The sequence below is a fragment of the Narcine bancroftii genome, chromosome 14 (assembly GCF_036971445.1).
Source record: "Narcine bancroftii isolate sNarBan1 chromosome 14, sNarBan1.hap1, whole genome shotgun sequence".
NCBI classification, from domain to species: domain Eukaryota; kingdom Metazoa; phylum Chordata; class Chondrichthyes; order Torpediniformes; family Narcinidae; genus Narcine; species Narcine bancroftii.
In genome coordinates this window covers 68249036-68268894 of record NC_091482.1, presented here as the reverse complement: position 1 = coordinate 68268894, position 19859 = coordinate 68249036, and the positions used below count along the sequence as shown (strand labels likewise).

The following is a 19859-nucleotide window of genomic DNA, read 5'->3' as shown; positions in this document are numbered from 1 at the left end:
CCCTCATATTCTTGCCTTCTTCATCTTCCTTAAGGCCCACTATCTTTATGTTATTTCTTCTGTTATGGTTTTCCATTATATCTATTTTTTGAGCTAGTAGTTCTTGTGTCTCTTTAGTTTTTTTATTAGATTTCTCCAATTTCTTTTTTAAGTCTTCTACCTCCATTTCTGCTGCTACTGCCCGCTCTTCCATCTTGTCCATTTTCTTTCCCATTTCTGTTAAGGTCATCTCCATTTTATTTATTTTCTCTTCTGTGTTGTTTATTCTTTTTCTTAAATCCTTAAATTCCTGTGTTTGCCATTCTTTAAATGACTCCATGTATCCTTTAATAAGAGCAAGTATATCCTTTATCTTGCCTTTCTTTTCTTCTTCTATTTCACTGTACTCTTCCTCTTCTTCTTCCTCTGGGTTGACCATCTGTTGTTTCTTTGTTGCCCTTTCCTCCTCTTCTTTCTTGTTTCTATTGTCTTCTGTGGTCTTTTCTTGCAGCAGGTGTTCTGCAGCTGTCGTTGCCGGCTGTGGAGATCGACTCCCCAGCTGGTCCCCCCTCCCGTCCCGTCGGTGTGTTTTTTTTCATTCGCATCGCGCATGCGCGAAGTATCGCGCATGCGCGGTTGCGCACTTTTACTCGGCTCTGCGAGCCATTTTTGTAGTCCATTATTTACCGACCTGAGGGAGCGGGTTTCTCTCTCCGCAGCGGGCCTCTTCGGACAGGTAAGGCCTTCACCTTTTTCCTCCTTTGTCTTCTCTTCCTCTCTTCTTACCGTTGCTTTCGATTTTTCTTTTTTTGTCACCATCTTCTTTCCACCTTTATACTCACTTTTCTGTAACTTTTAATTCTGTGCCTTTGTGTTTTCCTTTGTTTTTCCATTTTCTGGAGAGGGCTGGAGTTCACCGTCCGGCCACTACTCCATCACGTGACTCCTTCCGGCTGCTCACCTTCCTCATGAGCATGCTGTGAACTTGATCTCATACCAGGGAGGCAATATACTATACAGGATTCTTGATCTCTTCCACAGAATCACTTATCTGTTTCCCTATCTATGGAATCCCCTATCACTGCAGCTCGGCTCTTCTCCTCCCTTCCCTCCTTAGCCAGAGGATCAGACTCTGTGCCAGAGACCTGAAACAAGGAAGCAGGATGTCCTGTTGGAAAAGAACATCCATTTCTCACAGTACTGCATTGAATGGTGACAGATTATTTGCTTGTGTTTGAACCTTTGCAGGCAAGTGTTGTCAGAAATTTGCCATTGGGAAATACAGTACACCTGGACTTAGTCCAAAAATATTTGGAATGCATTTCCTTGAACTTCATTAATATCCACAAGGATTATTAGGGATAATATTTCTTATTTTACAGTTTAAATGCTTTCTTTTTTAATATAGTTGGGTAATCTTTAGTGATGTTAAATCTCTTGACTCTGCAATGTCCTTGTTATTTCCTCATTTGTTGGGTTCAAATATCTTTCTGAATCCAGCTTTTTGATCATCTTCCTGATCCTCCCAAATGCAAGTACAGCCAGCTCAATTACCAGAGTTCAAAGTTCAGATGTATCATCAAAGTGCATACCTGACATCAAATACCACCCCGAGATCCTTTTTCCTGCAGGTGAGGCAGAATTACCACTAAAAGGTAGAGCAAAAAAACCTGTACTCACGTAGAGACATCCACATATAAAGAAATAAAGAAATATAAACAAACTGACTGTAAAATACAGAGAGAAAATAAAATCAAGTGCAGAAATAAAGTCCTTAAATGAGTCTCTGATTGAGTTTGTGTAACAAATCTGCGTTAATATTAATCCTTAGGTTAATGTTAAGCTATATTTCTTATAAATATGTCTTAGGTTAATTATGGGTTGGTTACAGTGTTACACACACAGGCCAGAGTACATTTACAGAGAACCATTGTACTCATATAGATTCATTCTTGGAGATGCAATGTCGAGAAAGTCAAAGCCATAATGGAACAGAAATGTTCTTAATTGAAACTCAAGTATCAAGTGTAGTTTTTAAAAGAAATTAGGGCCTCTTGAAAGAGATAAATGAAACTCAGAGCCATTTGAGTTATATATTTAAGTCTCTTGAAACAGAAGTGAAGTCATCTTTCAGAGTCATGACATCTGCAAGCCAGAATTAGAAGATCACATGGTTTACAAGAAACAGGGATTGGCAACTGTTTGAAATTCCAATAAATAAATAATTTCAGGAATTAAGGCTGACCTCATTGATGACGTAATGTCACGTGATTTTGAGAAATATATTATCAAATTCAGATATTTTTGAATCGGAGTACATACAGGAATTGGAACCTTGTGGAAGACAGGGTTGAATTAAAGAAACCAGAATAGTTGCTGTTATGTGTTACTTCTAAACAAAATGCAGGACACAGAATAAGTAGATTTCAAAAGAGGCACCTACTTCTAACTGTCTCTCTAAGATAAAGAGGGCATTTTCATTTGGAAAACAGATTCCAAAGTCTTCATTCAAAAGAAGAAAGATTGATCATGGGAAAACAGGACTTGTATTCTCCTTTTCACAGGAGATACATTGGTGGTTCAAAAGATGGTCACTTCTGCTTGAAGAATATCTCAAGGACAACTCATCAAAGAATTGTGAATTTAAAGAGGCCTGAAGATATGATGTTTAAAAGCACTTTATAATTATTTTTGAACCAAAAATTTAATACCTTCAAACAAGACTAAAATTGTGCTGAAGTTTTAAAAATTAACTTTTCAGAGTTGGACTTTATCTCACTCTCACACACACACACACACACACACTTACATTTGCACATAGTGGGGTTAAATTTAGAGTTAAGTTTAGAGATAAGGAAGAGATGTTATTTTATTAATAGTTTAATAAAAACTATTATTTTTCTTTTACCATTGTCTGGTGAATTTTCCATTTCTGTTCCTTTGTTAGTGCTTTAGTCCCAAACAAAATTAAAGGGTTGTTGGTTCGTAACATACGTGGAGGATTGACACAATAAAAACCAAAGATTTGAGCTTAATGAGAGCTTATTTGATCAGTAAATATTTGATTTGTTTGGTAAAAAAATAGTTTTTAAAGTTAATTAAAAGATTTATTGTGTGTGTGTGTGTGGATACATAACAACAGCAATGGGTTTTGGTAAATGTTTGGCAATGCCAATCTGTGTAGATTTGAAAGTGGACACTTGGTCAAAGAGTCCAAAGAAGCTAATCATGTTTTAAATCCCACAACTAAGTATGAGCTAAGTGAAATTGTCCAAATGGATACTGTATTAAAAAAAATTTGGTATCACAAACTTTTCAGATATGGAAAAGGTGAAAAAGGAAGAGTTGTTGCTTATTGTTAAAGAGTTGGAACTTACAGAGTTAAAACGGTTGATGTAAAAGATAGTGATTCAGAAAATTGTGCAACAGAAAAGATTTTTGGAGAGGAGGAGGAGTTAAAACAATTTCTTGAGAGTAGATCTCTTGACCAGCAGGTACAACTGAGAAAGATGGAATTAGAAAAATTATAAAATTGATAAACAGCATGAGCTAGAGAGAGAGAGAGAGAGAAAGCAGATGAAACGAGAGATAGAAAAACTTGAGGAAATTGAAAAGCAAAATAGATTTGAGGTGGAAGAAGCCCAAAAATTAAAAGGGTTGTCAGTTCATAACAGTTTGCTGTTGAGGAGTCTAATGGTGGAGAGGTAGAAAATGTTCCTGAAGCTGGTGGTGCAAGTCTTGTGGCACCTATACCTTTTTCCTCATGACAGCAGCAAGAACAGAGCATGTGCTGGGTGGTGTGGATCCTTGATGATTGCTACTGCTCTCTGATGGCAGTGCCCCCTGCAGGACTCTCCACTGAGGGGTATTAGGGTTGCCATGCCAGCCCGTGATGTATCCAGTCAGCACACTTTCCATCACACATCTGTAAAAATTTGCTTGGGTTTCTAATGTCATACCAAACCTCTGCAAACTCGTGATATGGGAGAGGTACTTTTTCACTATGTACACTGAGTGTGATGTACACATTGAGTTTGAGGTTGTTGTTGGTGCACCATTCAACCAAGTTTTCTATCCCCCTCCTGTATACTAACTCATCACCCCTTTTTATACAGCCTCTCACTGAATTTGTAAATGGTGTTGTCATACTGAGTCACATTTATAGGTGTATAGTGCGTAGAGCAGGGGATAAGTATGCAGTCCTGTGATTCTCTGGTACTAGTGGAGACTGTGGAGATGTTCTTACCAATCCTCACTGATTGTGCTCTGGAGGTGAGGAATCCAAGATCCAGTTACACTATGGGATATTAAGGCCTGGGTCTTGAAGTTTGCTGATCAATTTTGAGGCCATGATGGTGTTGAATGCCAAACTGTAGTTGATAAAGAGCATCCTGATGTATGCATCTTTGCTGTTCAAGTGTTCCAGGGCTTTGTGAAGAGCCAGTGAGATGGCATCCATTTGTTGCTACGGGAGACAAATTGGAATGGATTCATGTCGCTGCTTAGACAGGATTCTTCAACACCAGCCTTTCAGAACACCATCACTGTTGATGTGAGTGCCACTGGTTGATAATCATTTAGGCAGGTTACCACACTCTTCTTAGGCATCTGTACGATTGAGGCCTGTTTGAAACAGGTGGGTACCTCGCCCTGCCAGAGTGAGATGTTGAGGATATCCATGAATACCTTGGTAAGTTGGTCAGTACAGATTTTTAATACTCGGCTGGGTAATCCATCTGGACCAGAAGCTTTCCTCAGATTCACTCTTCTGAAGATATCCTTGAATACGGACAGGAGAGGATCATCAGGGGACATATTGGTTTGCAGTGGTGGTTCTTTCTTGATCTTATAGTCAAATTGGATGTAGAAGGCATCGAGTTTGGTCAGGTTTAAACCTGTGTGGTTCTTCTCCACCTTATATGTTTGTAGTATTTCATATTTTATTTTTTTGTCCGCCAATTCTCTTTTTGTTGCATCTTCCCTTGTTGCTAGTTCCTTTTCTGTACTTATTATTTCCCTTTCCAGCTGTTCTACTTCCCGATTGTAGTCTTTTTTCATTTTAGTTACATAACTTATTATCTGCCCTCTGATGAAGTCTTTCATTGCATCCCATAATATAAATTTGTCTTTCACTGATTCCGTATTTATTTCAAAGTACATTTTAATTTGGCGCTCAATAAATTCTCTAAAATCCTGTCTTTTAAGTAGCATGGGGTTTAATCTCCATCTATATGTTCTTGGTGGGATGTCCTCCAGTTCTATTGCTAATAACAGGGGTGAGTGATCAGATAACAATCTAGCTTTATATTTTGTTTTCCTAACTCTCCCTTGGATATGGGCTGACAACAGGAACAGGTCAATCCTTGAGTATGTTTTATGTCTACTCGAATAATATGAGTATTCCTTCTCCTTTGGGTGTTGTCTTCTCCATATATCCAAAAGTTGCATTTCCTGAATTGATTTAGCCATAAATTTGTCTAATTTGTTCTTTCTGCTCGTCTTTTGTCCAGATTTATCCATCTTTGAATCCAAATTAAGGTTAAAGTCCCCTCCTATCAATATATTCTCCTGCGTACCTACAATCTTCAAAAAAATATCTTGCATAAACTTTTGATCCTCTTCATTATATACATATATATTGACCAAATTCCAGAGTTCTGAATATATCTGACATTTTACCATTACGTATCACCCTGCTGGATCTATTATTTCCTCCTCTTTTTTGATTGGTACATTTTTATTGATTAATATAGCTACACCTCTGGCTTTGAGTTATATGACGCTGCCGCTACGTGCCCTATATAGTCTCTCCTTAATTTATTGTGTCCCACTTCATTTATATGTGTTTCCTGCACGAATGCCATATCTATTTTTTTTTTCAGTAAATTTCTTTTGATTTGGTTATGTATTCCGTTAATATTTATAGTCATATAGTTCAACGTGGCCATTTCACACTTTGTTTACATCTCATTTCTGCTTCCTCGCCACCACCTTTCCCCTTTTCCCCATTTTCATTTCTCAGTTTTCTGTATGGAGCACGTTGAATGTCAAATTAGGCATTGCACCCACTGCTCAACCTGGTCTGCAACATTTCCCCCCCTCTCTCCCCCCCCCCACCCCCACACCACCACTACACTGCACTCAGCCCATTCTAGGGCACAAAAAAGTCTAGCACTGATCCTGGGTGAAGAGAGTGGATCTTCTCATAAATTACCCATCTGCTTTCACCTTTCGGGCACCTCCAATCCCAGGAATGATGTGGATGCTACAGACAGGGTGCAGAGGAGACTTACAAGGATGCTGTCTGGATTGGAGAGCATGCCTCATGAAGATAGGTTGTGAACTTTTCACCTTGGAGCCTGATAGTGGTTTACAAGATGATGAGAGGGCTTTGATCAAGTGGATGGCCAGAAGCTTTATCTCAGGGGCAAAATGATAAATGATGGGTGATACATTAAATATGAGTGGTCAGATTTTCCACATAGAGTGGTGGGTGCATGAAGTATACTGCCAGCAACAGTGGTGGAGGCAGGTACAAAAGGATCCTTTAAGAGACTTATTAGGTTGGTATATGACACAGTGAAAAATGAAGGGTTATGGGATAGGGAAATTCCTGGCAGTTGTGAAAGTAGGTTTTTATAGTTGGCACCAAACTCTGAGTCAAAGGGCTGGTACTGAGCTGTGGATTTCCATGATAATTGTAATAAATCTTCAATTTTGCAACACACTTCAGAAACTGACCACACCATTGTGGATATAACACAAGCAGGCTTTGATTTTCCTCTGCAATAGTTTCCATCCTGTGGAAATGCACATTACAAGAGATGGATATTCTGACAGAAAGCAGGACCATTAAATTCTTGTATGGAGATGGTTATTTTTATATATGTGGAGAGAGAAAAAAAAAATAGGGGAAATTGAAAATTTATCTCTGACTTCAAGTGACACTCAGTGCTTTCCTAGCCTGGTCTCATTCGGTATGTCACTGAAGACTCTCAAGCACCTACAGGTGTACCGTAGAGAGCGTTCTGGCTGGTTGCATCATTGTCTGCTATGGAGGCGCCAATGCACAGGACAAGAAAAAACTGCAGAGGATTGTTATCTTGGCCTGTGACATCACGGGCACCAGACTTCACTCCATCGAGGACATCTACAAGAGGTGTCTTAAGAAAGCAGTCTCTATCCTCAAGGACCCCCACCACCCAGGCCATGCTACCACCAGGAAAAAGGTACAGGAGACTAAAGACGAGCACTCAATGACACAAGGACAGCTTCTTTCTGCTGCCATCCCATTCCTAAATCAATGAACCAAAGACACTGCCTTAGTTTGACTTTTCACGCACTGTTTTTATTTATTGTTGTAAGGTGGTTTATATCAATGTTTGCCCTGTGACGACGCTGCTGCTTCTGCGAGACAACAAATTTTGTGACTTGTTCCTGACAATAAATTCTGATTCCGGTTCTAGGTCAAACAAGTGTCTGTTTGCCTCCATCTAGTGGTTGCTTAGTTTCACAAACTCATGGGGAAACGGAAGAACAACATCATCCATAACCCCTCTGCACTCATCCCATTCGTTCAGTAGTTCTAATGAAACTCAATAGACCTGAAAAAGTAACTAATTTTGATTGTGAGGAACTCTGAGGTCAAGCAGCATCAGTGGGAGAAAAATCTGGATTGATGTTTTGAATTGTAACCTTTTGTCGAGACTGGCTCAACTCTTGTTTACTTTTAACCAATAAAAGTATGTGTTTACCATCTTTTGCTCTTCTAATGCTGTTTGACCTACTGAGTTCTCTCCAGCAGATTGTGTCTGGTTTCAGATTCCTGCTTTTATGTTTGCAGCAAGTCTCCAGATGGAGAACAATGTTGGTAACTGTGAGGTTATCCATCTTGAAGAAATAGATCAGATTTATTATTAAAATTATGAAAAAAATTCCTCATGAAGAGGGACTTGTGAGTGCTTGTCCATGAATCACAAAAGGTTGGTTTGCAGCTAATACAGGTGATCAAGAAGATAAATAGAGGTAAAATACAGGATTCTGTTGACACCATGGTTAAGTGAAAAAACACACAAACGTTAGAGAAACTCGGCAGGTCAAACAGGGCCTTTATGTAGCAAAGGTGAAGATACAGAACTAACATTTCAGGCTTAAGCCCTTCAGCAAGGTGTGGAGGAACATGAGAGATGTCCAAACAAAAGGGGGGAGGGGGTGGTGAGGGTGGGAGATGATAGGTGGAGAGGTGGGGGGGAGTGGGGAAGGAGGAGGATTCTAGGCTAGGTGGTGAGAGAAAGGGTGTAGGAACTGGAAAAACTAGGTAGAGGAGGAGAGGGGGTAAAGACAAGCTGATTAGTGGAATGGAGTGAACTCAATGTTCATGTCCTGGGGTTAGAGGGTGCTCAGATGAAAAATGAGGTGTTGTTCCTCCAATCTGCAGGTAGTCAGGGTGGGGTCGTGTGAAAGGCCATGGACAGACATGTGAGTTTGAGAGTGTGACTCAGAATTGATATGGTTGGCTAGGGGCAGGTCGCTTTTGTTGCGGATGGAGAGGAAGTGCTGGGCAAAGCTATCTCCTAATCTACGGCCAGTGTCTCTGATGTAGAGGCCACAGAGGGTGCACCAGATGCAGTAAATGAGTTCTTTGGAGATACAGGTGCTTCACCTGAAAGGTCTGTTTAGGACCTCAGACCATGGTGAAGGAGGTGTGGGTGCAGGTATTACACCTCCTACGACCACAGTGGAAGGTGCCGGGTGGGGGGGGGCGATGGGTGGGAAGAGTGCACAAGGGAATCACAGAGGAAGCGGTCCCTTCGGAAGGCTGAGAAGGGAGGAGAAGGAAAAATATGTCTGGTGATGGGGTCCTGTAATAAGTGCAGGAATTTCTGGTGGATAAATGGGATGTTGCCCTTTCATTGCTAGAGGGATTAAATATAAAAGCAGGAAAGTTCTGCTGCATCGGTTCAGGGTATTGGTGTGGCTACACCCGAGTACTGCATGCAGTTCTGGTCTCCTTAATTCAGAAAGAATATACAGTAAAATCCCTGTTATCCAGAATTCAAGCAACTGGAAAAAAAAATCACAAAAATAAATTGATAAAAAATACAGGTTTAAAATTGGTGCACCTCGTCATTAGTTCACCAATCATGCAACCTCAAGCAACCAGAAAATTCTCCTATCAGGCATCTACCAATCCCCATAGGTCCTGGATACCATGGGTTTTACTGTACTGCATTTTGAGTCGGTGCAGAGGAGGTTCATTCCAGAGATGGGGAGAGATTGAGCTGCCTGGGGTTGTACACACTGTAATTCAAAAGAATGAGAGGGAATCTTACAGAAACTCGAGAAACTATAAGATAGAGGCAGGAAAATTTGTTCCCTCTGACAGACAAAACTAGAACTAGGTACAGCCTCCTTCTTACCTTCTGCCATTGTTAGTTCTTTATACGAACTAAAATTGGCAACATGAACCAATCAGCCTTCTGCTTTGCTAGAAGTTTCCGCAGCTTTTATTCTTGAAGATGTAAGGACGATAACTGGACAATCACTTTTTTGTGACTCCTGTTTTTTCTGGAGATCCTCCAGTATTTTTGTGTTTTTACAAAATCACAGCATCTGTAGACTTTCGTGTTTCACATGATTTAAGTAATTCTCACCCGATTTCAAATCTTTTCAAGGGTTCAAACTTCAAGTTCATCTATCATCTGATTGCACAAGTACAACCTGACGAAACAACATTCTCTGGTCCTCGGTGCAAAACACGCAGACACATGGCCAGAGATAACACACAACAGACAAACAATATATATGCAGGACAAATAAATAAATATTATTTAATTAAAAAAACAGAGTTTTGGACTGTTTATACGAGGAGTTCGTTTAAGTGTTTAGCATTCTCACTGCCCATGGGAAGAAGCTGTTTCTCAGCCTGGTAGTGCTGGCTCCGATATTCCATCTTCTCCTTATCTATAAATTTTCCATGATGTCTACATTCATGTCATTGTGCTTCTGAATTTAAAGCCCAACATCACTGTAGCCTTCAGCTACATATATCTCATGACTGGAATTCCATCACTAAACTGCCCTGCATTCTCTCCCTATCTTTTCTGCTTTTAAATCAGATTTTAATCATGGACCAATGTCTCCCTGAGGCTCAATGTCAAATTTTGTTTGGCAACTGTCATTTAAATGGCTATATCTGTACATATTTTTGATGTTGTTAAGGAATTAATTCTCTGGTGGGTTATGCACTAGCTACACAGACACCTCTCACAAAGACTTTTAAATCAAGTCTACTCTGAAGGAGCGAAGGTTTTCTTTGTTCAAAATAGGATGAGATCCTGTAATCTCTTGTGAGGATGGGGTCAACAATGAAGCTGCCCCAATTCAATACTAACATGGCATCCAAGAACAGGATGGATACGAGACTTCCTAAGAACAAGTATTTGCTGAATTCTCAACCCAGCCCTACTGGAGCATGAATCAGCTTCAAAAAATGGATCTAAAGTCTGGATCCAGCAATCGTGAGCACCATTTGTGGTTGTTCAACCTTCAGAAATGCATCTGATCAGATGCCAGCTGTTCCTCCACTTTGCTTCTGTGCTGCATTGTTCAATGTGGGACAGCCATCCAGACATCAATGGGAAACTCGGGAACAGATGGCACCCTGCGGCCAACTGAGCTTTTTATGCAGACTCTCTGAGCCGCAGAATGCAAATCGGACTAAAATATTAATAGAAACTTTTGTTTGTTCCCCAATATGAGATGCATCGCCATTAGTGGATGGTTTGAATTTTTCATGCTCTTCAATTAACAGAGCTACAAAGTTTACAGTTCTGAAGTGTTCATGTCAAAAATTAATGAAATCAAAATAATTACAGTAGGTTTGTGTAATACAAGGTCTTTTCGAATGCAGCAATTAATATAACAAGGTGCCCTTATTTACATCATCTGTGCCCACTGCTAATTGCGCCTGATGGTTATCTGCTACTCAAGCAAATGCATTATCTTTGAGAGGAAGCCCCTCATCACTAATTACTTCCAGCATATCAACACCAGGCCATTTCCTCAAACAAGTACATCAATATTAAAGAGACCCTGAAATTCTCATTTGTGTTGTTTTGTGACTTATATTTTTCTACATGTTTCAGCAAGGTGCAAAATGTTAGGCAGGAGAGGGAAATCCTTCTTATTTCAGGCATCTGAAGCAGTTTCAGTCCAGTATTGCTCTAAGTATACATATCCTGAAGCTTGTCCTGCTCTTTCTAAAAAAGGTACACTGGGGTCAGGTGTGGTTATAAGTGTGATTCAGATTAAAATTCCTTCTACACTGTCCATCAAATACTCTATTGTAAGGGCTAATGCAGATTACATGGCAATGGGAAAAAAAAACTATCTGCACTACGCCATCAAGCATTCCCAACTTTCGAACACAAACAAAAACTCTCCTGTTCATGTCTGAAGAAAAGAGAAGTAAAGATCAAATGCTGAATAAAGCTTTACTGTATAATGAGTGATCAACCAGATTTGAATGGGTGCAGAACAGGGTATGTAATTGCTGAATAAAGCTACACTGACCCACAATCACATCTTAAGATTCTGATTTGACACTAAATAAATCTACATCTACGCTGACTCATCAAGTACCCTTTGCTCAGTCTTCTTCTTTGGCTTGGCTTCGCGGACAAAGATTTATGGAGGGGTAATATCCACGTCAGCTGCAGGCTCGTTTGTGGCTGACGTCCGATGCTGGACAGGCAGGCACGGTTGCAAGGGAAAATTGGTGGGTTGAGGTTGGGTTTTTCCTCCTTTGTCTTTTGTCAGTGAGGTGGGCTCTGCGGTCTTCTTCAAAGGAGGTTGCTGCCTGCCGAACTGTGAGGTGCCAAGATGCATGGTTTGAGGCGATATCAGCCCACTGGCGGTGGTCAATGTGGCAGGCACCAAGAGATTTCTTTAGGCGGTCCTTGTACCTCTTCTTTGGTGCACCTCTGTCACGGTGGCCAGTGGAGAGCTCACCATATAACATGATCTTGGGAAGATCAGTGCAGTAAAACACACAAATGCTGGAGAAACTCAGACAGTTTTTCACCGTCCATAGGAGACAAAGATATATTGCCGATGTTTTGGACCTGAGCCCTTCTTCAAGGAATAAGAACAAGGAATTTTGTTTATTCCTCGAAGAAGGGCTCAGGCCAAAAATGTCAGCAATATATCTTTGTCTTCTACGGATGCTGCGAGACTGGCCGAGTTCCTCTAGCAATTACTGTGCATTTTTATACAATCACAGCGTCTGCAGACTTTCATGTTTCACTCAGTACTGTACAGGTTGGACCCTGAATTATCCTGCCTCCATACCAACATATTAAGCATAGCCCAAGCAGGAAATAAATAAACAGAAGGGAAAGATTCCATTACACCTCTGTGATATTTCCCATGTTCACAATCTTGTGACCTTTCTTAGTGACTCCACAGGCTTGAGCTCAGCAGGAAACTGAAGTGAGACCATTAAGGAGGTGCATTAAAAAGCACTAATTAAATGATGACCTAGCTTGGCTGCTAATTTGTGATAGATGTGTGAGGGAACTGAGGGGGCCCCAGAATCTTAAGACATGGGGGTGGGGGTACAAAATAAAAAGTTGAGGAGGAGCTGGTTTCAATGCTACATGGAAAGAAGATTGATCAGGCCATGTAGCTAAATTTGGATGCAAATTCCAAAGGTTTGATTATTTTCCTTGGAATGATTAAGTACAGTGTAAATGAAATTAGATTGCTTCCAGAAGTTCCAGTTAAAGACTGTTTACAAAATTGTACACATATTGTTGCTGCTCCATAATTTTGAAGCAATTCAGCTATGTTCATCAATTCAGAAAAAAAAGCTCCTTGTCTATTTAATTAAGGAAGAAAATGCACATGATACCACATTGAAATTTGTCTGACGTCTAGTAGAAAACCTGACTACTATATCTCGGCCATACAGATAGTGCACTTGTCAAAACCTATTTGCTCTAAGCGTGTAGATGAACCTAGGCCAAATTATCAAAGGGGCTTTAATTCCAATGAGCATTTCCTTTCATGTCCAGGTAAGATCTCTCCTTGGGGGCACTGACATATGGGGTTCCCTCATCCCTCTCTGAGCTGTCATTCTCTGCATGTCAAGTGGGGCTGTAATCCAATTATCCATTAATGAGACAAATGCCCTGTAGCACCAGACCAATTTACCATTGTTCCATTCAGATTAAATTAATGGAGACTTTAAACACCTTTGTGGCAGGTACAGCACAGAAAAGGTTAAGTCCATTATGGCTTTCAAGAAGTAGCTTTTCAACTAGAGTTTGGATTGTTGAATGTACTCAGAAGGTACTTTCCAAGATAATTCCATTCCTTGATGAAGGGTTCAAGCCTGAAACATTGGTTATGCTTCTTTATCTATGCTATATAAAGTACACGGTTTGACTTACTGAGTTTTAAAAAAAATTTAGACATACAGCACGGTTACAGGCCATTTTGGCTCACGAGTCTGTGCCACCTAACTAACACCCCATTAACTCACACCCCCAGTACATTTTAAGAGGAAAGCGGAGCCCCCGGAGAAAACCCACATGGACACAGAGGGAATGTATTACTCCTTATAGACAGCGCGAGATTCGAACCCTGGTCCAGTCCTGATTGCTGGCGCTGTAAAGGCATTGCACCACCCAATTCTCCAGCACTGTGTTTTTACTTCATCCACAGTGTCTGCAGACTTTTGTGTTTTACTTCTTAATTTCCAGGATAAATTCAGTCATTTCTGGGGTTCCATGCTTCGACATCTACGAGCTGACATGAAAGAAATGTAAAAGACCGGTAGCCCTGCCGTAAAATGCGCTGGTACACTGCTTTATGATCTTCATGTGTTGCTACCATTGAAACACAATGGAGACAAGTCTGGAAGGAACTAGGGAGCCGGCTGGCGATTACAACCATTCCACAGATTACTCACAAACACTTCCCATGTCTGGCTCCTGCATTTAATGGGCTGAATGATCATTCAGCCTGAGGATGAATACAATCATTTGCATTACTAAATTACTGTGACAGCCAGAACTGGAATTAATACCTGAGAACTCTTGGAAGGCTGGTGAGGAATAATTACCAGAAGCAATGCAATGGCATGTTTTTAGATAACATTTTAGATTAAGGTGGAATTGTTTTATTACAGTTGCAGGTTAAGCATGCAAAAGTTCAAATGTAATACTTATCAATAATAGCATGCTTTTCCAAAAATTTGGCAGATTTTAAAATATTTTTGCAATAGGAAAAAGATGACTGAAATCCAGTCTTGATTTTACTATTTCCTTTCAGTGGAGGCATTTTTGCTCATCTCTAATGACCATTTATTGTATGGTGAGGGGTCTTTATATTAAAACTTTTGGTCTTTATGATGGCCATTCCCTACTGTGCTGTGAGAAAGGTGCCTCAGTATTTTGACCAAGTGATAAAGATAAAGGTTCTGTCATTGTCATGTAATACAGTACATTTAGAAAGTAACATACATGAAATTCTATGTCTGATGACAATGAGGCATCAATATTTTTCCAAGACAGCAACACGTGTGATTTGGAGAGGACACATGATGGCCTTCTCAGAGCTGCCCTTCTTCTACCATATAGTGAAGGATATAATACAGTGGAACCCCCTGGTATCCGCCACCTACAGGGATTGGTAGATGCTGGACATGCTTGAGGCTCACTCTGACAACGTCTAACTAATACAGCAGTATTAAGAATGAACAGTTTAAAAGGCAAAAGACAGTGCAAAATGTAAAGTTCACTTTACACTTTAATTATGTAAAGTTCACTTTACTCCACACTGTAAAGATTGTGTCTTCTCCGGGGCTCCAGTTTCCTCCCACAGTTCAAAATGTAACGGGGCTGTAAGTTAATGGGGTGTAAATTGGGCGGCACGGACCAGTGGGCCAAAATGGCCTGTTACTGTGCTGTATGTCTAAATGAAAAAAAATTCCCAAAACTTACAAAATTTATATTTAAATTTGAACTCCATTCACCAGCGCTGTAACAGTGTTGCACTAACCGCTACGCTAACTGTCCAACCATCATAATGAACCCTCCCCCAAGTTTACAGACAAAGCCTTACAAATATATTTAATAATATACTAATAAAGATAAAGCCTCTTACTAAGCAGGGGTAAGGAGTCATCCCAATGGCGAGCGGCATCAACCAGTTCTTCATCCTGGACGACCCCATTGCTGTTTCACACAACTTTAGTCCAACAGTGGCTACAAACAAAGCCCAACCAAGGCCCTCCCTCCAGTGGCTGAACTTTTGCTCCCATCTTCACCAAGGGTTTGGGAGTTACTTCAGGGAACTTTTACTTTTACAATTTTAAACTTTTTATTTCTATTTTTATTTACTGGTATTCTTATCTATTTACATTTCTAAAAATGTATTTATTTTTTGATTTTATTTTTACTAGTTGCTTGAGGTTGCCGGTTGGCTCGAAAGTCCTCCCAACAGCCGTGCTAGATTTATCCTAGAGAAAACGGCAATTTAAACTAGTGAAAGGTGCATCAGTGCATTCGTTTTGGGTGGGTTTGAACTGCATGAATATTACTGATCTACACTCATTCAAGTAATTAGAGTCTGTAATCTTACTTCAAACTTGTTAAGGCTAGAAAGGTTTGGAACAAGCTACAGAGACAAGCATCAGGCCCTGGTGGCATACCTGGCAAGGTACTGAAAATCTGTGCCATCCAACAAGGCGGGATGTTCACAGACATTTTCCATCCCACACTGCTGCAGGCAGAGGTACCCACCTGCTTCAAAAGGGCATCAAGCATCCCTATGCCCAAGGTGATCTGCCTCAATGACTGTTGTCCAGTAGCACTTGCATCTACTGTGATGAAATGCTTTGAGAGGTTGGTGATGGTCAGAATTAGCTTGAATCTAAGTAAAAATCTGGACCCACTGCAATTTGCCTACCATCACAATCACCCCACTCAGCCGTGAATCAACTAGAATACAGCAAAGTGTACTGCAGGGTACTTTTATCAACTATAACTCAGCTTTCAATGCTATCATAGCCTCAATGCTGCTCCAAATCCTGGATCTCTGCACCTCCTCTGCATCTGGAATCAGAAGACCACTGTCAGTATGAATCAGAAACAACATTTTCTCTTCACTGACAATCAACATATGCTCACTTCAAGGATGTGTGTTTACCCACTGCTCTACTTGCTATCTTTGGCTTGGCTTCGCGGACGAAGATTTATGGAGGGGGTAAAAAGTCCACGTCAGCTGCAGGCTCGTTTGTGGCTGACCAGTCCGATGCGGGACAGGCAGACACGATTGCAGCGGTTGCAGGGGAAAATTGGTGGGTTGGGGTTGGGTGTTGGGTTTTTCCTCCTTTGCCTTTTGTCAGTGAGGTGGGCTCTGCGGTCTTCTTCAAAGGAGGTTGCTGCCCGCCAAACTGTGAGGCGCCAAGATGCACGGTTTGAGGCGTTATCAGCCCACTGGCAGTGGTCAATGTGGCAGGCACCAAGAGATTTCTACTCTCTTGCTTGCTATACGCCTACTCTACTTGCTATACGCCTATGACTGTGTGGCTCCTTGATACAATTTAAAAGTCTTTTACGAAAAGTCTTTTACGAATTTGCCAATGACACCATGGTTGATAGCAGATAGCCATGAGGAAACATGCAGGAGGGAGATAGATCAGTTAGTTGAATGGTGCACTCAACATTAGCAAAATCAAGGAGCTGATCGTGGAAGGGAAAATCAGGAGACTATGAACCAGTCCTCATCGAGGGGTCAACAGTGGAAAGGGTTAAGAGCTTCAACATCTCGGAGAATCTGTCCTGGGGCCTCCATGTCGATGGAATCACTAAGAAGGCTCGCCAGCAGCTATACTTCATGAGGAGATTTCATATGTCACCAAAGACCTTTGCAAATTTCTCCAGGTGTTCTGTGGAGAACATTCTATCTGGTTGCATCACGGTCTGGTATGGGGGTGCTGATGTCCAGGACAAGAAGAAAATCTACAGAAAGTTGTAAACTCAGCCAGCACTATCACAGGCATCAGTCTCCACTCCATTGAGGACATCTACAAGAGGTAATGTCTTAACAAAGCAGCCTCTATCCTCAAGGCCCCTCACCACCAGGCCATGCCCTCTTCACACTGCTACCATCGGGAAGAAGGTTCAGGAGACTGAAGATGTACACCCAGAGGCACAACGACAGCTACTTCCTTCCGCCATCAAATTTCTAAATGTCTAATGAACCCCACCCCCGACTCTAACTCACTTTCTTTTATTTTTAATGTAGTTTAATAGCAATATTTGCACTCAAAGCAACAAATTCCATGACATGTTCATAACAATAAATTCCAATAAATCAGCGTCAGATCTACTCCAGATGTTGTGCACTTATAAATCTGTTCCATATGTCACTTTCTCATCGAATCATAAAATAGTTTTTAACATAAAAGAAGACAATTCAGTCCATCAACTCCACGTTACATCATTGTAGAGTAACCTAGTTGATCTAATTTTCTTGTTCTTCCCTAGATTTCTCGCAAACGTTTTCCTTTGGGAATTTTAGATGTAAAATTACTCTTTTTTTTTTAAAAGGCTTGATTGACTGTGTTCTCACCATCCTTACAAATTGAGTTTAAGATCACCAACCACACTCTACGTACAATAAGTTTTCATCACAAAACTGTATCTGTTCCCTTTCACTTTAATTTTCTGTCTCTCATCCTGAACCCCCCTATGCGAATGGTCCTTCTCTATTTATCCTCAGTGGCATCTCTATGGTTGATGTCACCCAGTGCTGTAACTCATGTTGTCATCAATAGCCACCCCCCCCCCCAACATTATTAACATTGAATTACCACATTATTAGTAATTGAGCCTATTTTTGATTTTCTCCTTCTTTCCCATTCATTCTCAAAAAAAGCTATTGCTTTAGGTTCACAAATACTAACGACTGCAACATTGTGGCTGAAACACCAGAAAATTTGACAAAAGCAGTGAATATACAAACACCAGCAGCAATGACAATAAATCGGGCGTGCTTGTAGCGGATGCAGACGAAACCACGTGATTGTAATTGGGTATTAACGACAGCTTTCACTGGAGAACGTTAGAAGGTTCAAAAAGCAAATGAGCATCGAGTTTTAGCCTTGTAGGAATACTGACACATGTAAGCTGAGTTTACAAAAAATTGTTGTTATAGCTAACTACAGGGGTATTTTATTAAAAAAATACAATTCTACTGAAACACTGCCCAAAATTTTTATAGACAGTCATTTTGGTGTCATCTCCTCCGATGTGTCACCCCCTAGTGATGCCAGTGTTTATCCTGTCTAAACCCAAGACAACTTTGCACAGCTTGTCAATTGTGACCTGCAAAAAAATTGTTCATAGATAATGCTACAGATTTTGAATGTCAAGGAGATGTGTTGTCCTTTTTTTTTATTGGAGATAATTTATTGTCAAACACAAAAAGAGCTCAAATTTTACTTGCAACTTTTGGTACCTCTTGGTACCATAAGGTGTAGTCTTAGGATCTTAGCTATTCACAATCAAGGTGAACTATTTGGATAAAAGTTTAATACACCAAATGTCTAAATGACTGGAACTTAGGAGATGAAGGCATTGATACTACAAAAAGATATGGACCTAGATTACAAGATGGGCACATGAAAGACGCACTCTCAGATTTACTATCAGAATACATACATGACATCACATCCAGCCCTGAGATTGTTTTTCCTGCAGGCGAGGCAGAACACCACTAAATGGTACTGCAAAAATAAACTGTACTCAACGTACACATGTAAACAAATAAAGAAATGCAAACAAACTGACTGTGCAATAGAAAGAAAAAATATCAGTAAAGTGCAAAAGTAAGAATGAGTTGAGAAGTCTGAAGGTGGTGGTGTAAATCTTATGGCACTTGTACCTCTTTCCTGATGGCAACAGCGAGAACAGAGCATGTGCTGGGTGGTATGGATCCTTGATGATTGCTGTGGGTCTCCGACGGCAGTGTTCCCTGTAGATGCTCTTGAATGGGGGAGGATTTTGCCTGTGATGTCCTAGGCTGTGTCCATTACCTTTTCCAGGGCTTTCCATTCAGGGCTGCGGGAATAAAAGTGAAGTTCTGCACTTTCATATGACTAGAAAATAAATACTTCTTGAGCCAAACGAGAAACTAGAACATGTTGTTGCATAAAGGAATTTTACAAGCTGGGTACAGGACATGCAGAACATAAACCTGCATGTGGAATTGACAACTGTCCTCATTTTAAACTGGCTCAAGCACCAACCCAAAATGTCGACTATCCTCTTGCCACCACAGATATGGCCTGATCAACTGATTCCTTCAGATTCTGCAGTCTTTGTGTCTCTCTCTTAAATCTATCCACTTTAGAATGAACACATTGAATACATACACATTTCATGCATAGATATACTTTGACACATGAAATACAAGTCAAGGTCAGTGTTAGAACAAGTCTAATCGGGGGCATTAGGGAAACGCTGGAGGGGGAGTGGACACAATCTGATGGTCAAAACTCGCTCAGCGAGGGGGTGGGTGATGGTGCCTACCTGCCATGAACCTCCTCCATGTGCCCCCGTCACACTTTCCCCTCCCTCTGACGTAACAGACAAATGCCCTCCTTATATTGCATGGAGACTAGTGATGCTGTGGGGGGGGGGGTGGTGCAATGCCCTCAGATGCCCCCCCCCCTTGGTAACGGCTGTGATACAAGTGATGCTCTGTAACTTTAGGTCTAGACTCCTCAATGCTGGTAAAGGGAGGACTCTAGACTTGCCTTTGCTTTGGCTGCACCAAGCCTCAGGGCACCTCTCAGCATGTACTCC

General features: G+C 40.8%; 1 protein-coding gene across 1 annotated transcript in view; it reads right to left on the bottom strand.

Moving 5' to 3' along the window:
- Positions 1-19060, bottom strand: part of LOC138749484 (ammonium transporter Rh type C 1-like) — a 104680-nt gene extending 85620 nt beyond the window's left edge. Inside the window, exon 1 of the mRNA XM_069910881.1 lies at positions 18937-19060. The gene's annotated coding sequence lies outside the window, so the exon portion shown is untranslated. The remainder of the gene's footprint in view (positions 1-18936) is intronic.
- Positions 19061-19859: the final 799 nt, after the last annotated feature.